The following is a 5186-nucleotide window of genomic DNA, read 5'->3' on the forward strand; positions in this document are numbered from 1 at the left end:
ATTTTAGAGTCTAAAACGAGTCTCCTCCCTCCAACAATTTCAGTCTGTGAAGGCCACCCCTCAGTCTAATCTATCCCTAGTACTGTCCCCTACTTCAGCCCCAAATCTTCCTGTAACAACCATTTGAAAGTAGCTGAAAAGAAATGTGAAAGTCATTTAACCTTTTTTATTATTATTAACTTTAACGTGGTAACATTGATCAATAAGAGTATATAGGTTTCAGGTAAACATCTCTATAGCATTTGAATGGTTGATTATGTTGTATATCCATCACCCAAAGTCAAATTATTTTCCATCACCTTATATTTGTCCTTTACACCCTTCCCTCCACCCCCTCCCTTTTCCCCATTCACTCAAGTCCCCTTCCCCCTCCTCCACATTCCCTTCCCCTTGGTAACAAGTTCACTTTTATCTGTGTCCATGAGTCTCATTTTGTGTCCCACCTATGTGTGAAATCATACAGTTCTTAGCTTTTTCTGATTTACTTATTTCACTCAGTATAATGTTCTCAAGGTCTATCCATGTTGTCTTTTTTTTTTTTTTTTTTTTTTTTTTTTACAGAGACCGAGAGAGAGTCAGAGTCAGAGAGAGGGATAGACAGGGACAGACAGACAGGAACAGAGAGATGAGAAGCATCAATCATTAGTTTTTCATTGCGCATTGCGACATCTTAGTTGTTCATTGATTGCTTTCTCATATGTGCCTTGACCACGGGCCTTCAGCAGACCAAGTAACCCCTTGCTCGAGCCAGCGACCTTGGGTCCAAACTGGTGAGCTTTTGCTCAAACCAGATGAGCCCATGCTCAAGCTGGCGACCTCGAGGTCTAGAACTTGGGTCCTTGGCACCCCAGTCTGACGTTCTATTCACTGCGCCACCACCTGGTCAGGCAGAATGCATGTTGTCTTAAATGTCATCATTTCTTATGACTGAATAGTATTCTATTGTATATATGTACCACATCTTCTTTATCCAATCCTCTATTGAGGAACACTTTGGTTGTTACCATGCCTTGGCCACTGTGAATAATGCTGCAATGAGCATGGGGTGCATGTGTCTTTACGTACTAATGTTTTTGAGTTTTTGAGCTAGATAACCAGCAGAGGGATTGCTGGGTCATATGGTAGTTCTATTCTTAATTTTTTGAGGAACCACAATACTTTCTTCTATAATGGTTGTACTAATTTGCATTCCTACCAGCAGTGAATGAGGGTTCCTTTTTCTCCACAGCCTCTCTCACACTTGTTACTACCTGTCTTATTGATGATATCCAAAAAATCATTTAACCTTTGTCCATGCATTTTTCCAACAAATACTTGGGGAGGGCCTATGAGGTAACAGGCATAGAATACAGCAGTGGTCAAATCAGACACTGGGGTCAGACAAGATACAAAATAAATAAGTGTGGCCCTGGCCGGTTGGCTCAGCGGTAGAGCGTCGGCCTGGCATACGGGGGACCCAGGTTCGATTCCCGGCCAGGGAACATAGAAGAAGTGCCCATTTGCTTCTCCACCCCCACCCCCTCCTTCCTCTCTGTCTCTCTCTTCCCCTCCCGCAGCCAAGGCTCCATTGGAGCAAAGATGACCCGGGCGCTGGTGATGGCTCCTTGGCCTCTGCCCCAGGCGCTAGAGTGGCTCTGGTCGCGGCAGAGCGACGCCCCGGAGGGGCAGAGCATCGCCCCCTGGTGGGCAGAGTGTCGCCCCCTGGTGGGCGTGCCGGGTGGATCCCGGTCGGGTGCATGCGGGAGTCTGTCTGACTGTCTCTCCCCATTTCCAGCTTCAGAAAAATACCAAAAAATAAATAAATAAATAAGTGTAAAAAAACTGTGATATGGTCTTGAGAAAAATAAAGCAGGAAAGGGACATAAGAAAGGGGAGTCAGATAAAGAGAAGAAGGGAAAATTAAAGGAATGGAGGGAAGGAGGAGAAATTAAATACTTTGTGTCCAGTTCATTGTCACACCTACCCAGGAAGGTAGATGTATCCCCATTTGACCAAGTAGCCAGATCAGAGAGGTGGAGTAAAATGGCCTGGGGATCAACCTGGCTACAGGGAAGATTCAGGACTATCACTCTACCCAGAAACCTTACTGCCCCAACCACTCAGAGGAGGTGGAGTTCAAGTCCACCCCATTAAGGAGCAGGTCACTCAGTATTCATAGCTGTGAACTGTACCCCTGTGATGGGGGCCACAGTGTTCCTGGAGGAACTTCCGGCTAGCTAGCACCACAGAAACATGCCCTGGGGCAGAAGAGGTTGGAAGAACACCTCCTGTGTGTAGACTGCTCTGACCTCCAAGCACAAGCACTTTCACAAACACAAGTCAGACCTCTTTTGGAACTGAGGACTAAGTGGCAGGACACATTCTTATCTAAGTCTTTTGGATCCAAAAATCAGCTCCTGCTTTTCAACCTTCCTTGCTGTGTCCAAGCCTAAGTGACCACAAATGTTAAATGTGACCAAAAATGTTAGACAAGTGGTACAGGCAAGGTTACCATGGAAAGTTCAGGGCCAGGAGCTGGGGTCAAACTCCAGCTGTTCCCTCCACCCACGGTATGGCTTTTGTGACAGGTGGGGGGGGGAGGGGGGAGGCTGCTAGATCTATAGATGTTGTTTACAGAGACTGGGTTGTCCCTTTCATTAATGGATGAGGGGGTAAGGAGTACTGCCCCCTCCTTGAGTCACTCTAGGTGATTGAGGTCTCCCCAGGCATGGACATCCTAGAGAGGACCCAAAGAAAGCTGTTTCCTAGTCACTGGATTAGGCATCCCAGAGGGGTTGGCTTTCAAAGGATGGCGCTGGGGTGGTGTGGAATGCAGGCTGCCCGGGACCCACGTACTTTTCACCTTCACAGTCCCAGGCCCTTCCTGGAAGGGCAGGCTTGCCCTGAGTGTAAGTGGTTTCTGTGGTTTAGGAGTGGGGAGGAAGGGAGAAATTGGTGATTGCTCCCCGGTCCCAAGCCACCACATCCCCCTACACCCCTCCAGGCTGCTTGCCTCCTGCGTTGAGATGCCCAGCCTGATAAGGCACTTTGGGGGGAGGGGGGAGTTGAAATGATTCTCTTGATTCCTGTCAGCCTCCTCCTTGCATAAGAATATAAGGATGTATTTGAGGAGAAAATACCTACTGCCCTGCTTTGAAAGAACTAATTCATCCAGAAAAGGGGCTGTGATTGGAGCAGGAGGGAGAAAAGTTAGGCATGAGGGGGCCCTTCCCAAAAGGATGACCAAGGTACCTTCTTGCCCCAGAGAGAAAGAACCCCGGTCATCCACACTTAGGGCATGAGAATGTCTAAGAAGCATGTGGCTCACTTAGGCCTAGAGACCAGGACCCCATCTTTCAACCCCCTACACCCCCCTCACTTCCTCCCCATTCCACAAAGTGGCACAACTGGGAGAGGCAGCCAGTTAGACCTGTGGTATCTGGGGCGAGCAAGGCTGCCTGGCATGGTGCCGGGCCGAGTGCCCATCCCCAGGTACTCGGTGTGGTCTCACTCTGTGTCCATGACTGGGAGGTCAGGAAGGGCCTGGGAGACCCAGAGTCACAGGGGAAGAGCGGCTTGAAGAGGAGAAGAGACAGAGAAGGAAGAGCTAGAGAGGGCAGGATGGAAGAGCCATAGACAGAAAGAGGATGCAGGCAGAGACAGAGTACCCAGTGGAGGCAAAGCTGGTCACCAGAGGGAAGGGAGCCCGGACATCGTGCCCCAGCACTCTCCTGCACCCCCTCCCTCTGCCTCTTGCTGGCTCTCTTTGTCTGCCAAAGGGTACTGGGTGGGATGGTATTCTGTAAAACTTTGCTTCTTATTCCAAGCCTACCTGAGGACAGAGCCCCAAAACAGACCAACATCCTGTTCTGTGCAGAGAAGTGCACATAGATGCGTGGGCCACACATTTACCAAAGGACATGAGGATCATCAGAGGCTCAGAGGCACAAACACACACCCTCAGACTCTTTATACAAGAAGGTCCCCAAAAGTTTCCACTCCACTCTTCGTCACTCTCCATCTCCTTGTCTGAGGAGGTGAAGAGTCCTCCTCTACTTCTAACTTTCGTCCTTCAAGCTGCAGCCATAGGGAAACTCTGGGGGCTACCCAGAAACAGAGGTGCTGCTGGCAGCAGTGTGAGGTTCCAGGGTCAGGCCGGAGTGGAGGATGGTGAGATGGGAGGGCCCAGAGAGAAGGGACAGCTGCTTGCCCTCTCCACGCCAGGTGCCACGTGCGCCAGGTGGGGGCAGTGGGCAAGTCACGAGGCCCTGGCGTGGCTGGCTTCAGCTCTGCTGTTTACCAGCTGGGAGGGAAAGCAGGAGGAGGTGCCAGGGAGCCTCCCCACTGCAGCCTGGCCCCTAGCCAGCTGGCCTGTTGAGTAACCAGGAGAGCCAGGCCCAGCTAATCAAACTCTGGGCCAAGGCTGTGCAGGAGAGAACTGGCATCAAGGACCTGCTGATGCCTCGCCCTGCAGCCCTTCCCCTCCACAGAGCCCCTTCTCCGTGCAGGCCCCAGGGCGGGCCCATTCAGCCTGGGGACTCTTCTTCCCCCCAACTAGTGAAGGGTAGCTTCTCCCCTCTCCACCCTTCTCTCCTCCCATTGTTTCTCTGCCTCCACACATGCCTCCAGCCAACCCCCAACAGACCAGGAAGATGTGGAGGCATCAAAGTGTCATAAATTCTAGGAACAGGCAGCAAGGGTCAGGGGCTCAGCAAACAGGAGCCAGGCAACCACTGGGATGTCTGATCACATCCCAGAGAACAGGCACAATCCTCCAAATAAGCCTACCTCTCCCTCCCTTCTCCTGGCATCTGTCAGGGAGAAAGCACATGATTTTGAAGTCATAAAGACTTCAGATTACAGCTCTACCACTTATCGTCCTTGTGCAAGTCTATGGGTAAGTTGTTAATACCTTTAAATATCACTTAGCTTATGGGTAAATCTGGAGTAATTACGTTTGCCTCTGGTGGATGTTGTGAGAACTGAAGAAAACCGTGGACTCGAATAAAGTGCCTGGCAAAGGGCTCAGCACACAGTAGGTGATCAGTGAATGCTAGTCCCTTTTCCTTCCCTTCACCTATCCTGTTTCTCCTTAAAGCTCCAAAGTCTGTTCCTTCGGTCCCTCCCCTTGTCCCCTCCTAGTGCCAGGACGCTCTGCCAGCCACTCCTTTCCCCTGCCTGCTGACAGGCCAGGTGCTCCCTCCCTC

This window comes from Saccopteryx bilineata, chromosome 2, assembly GCF_036850765.1.
Source record: "Saccopteryx bilineata isolate mSacBil1 chromosome 2, mSacBil1_pri_phased_curated, whole genome shotgun sequence".
In the NCBI taxonomy this organism is placed as follows: domain Eukaryota; kingdom Metazoa; phylum Chordata; class Mammalia; order Chiroptera; family Emballonuridae; genus Saccopteryx; species Saccopteryx bilineata.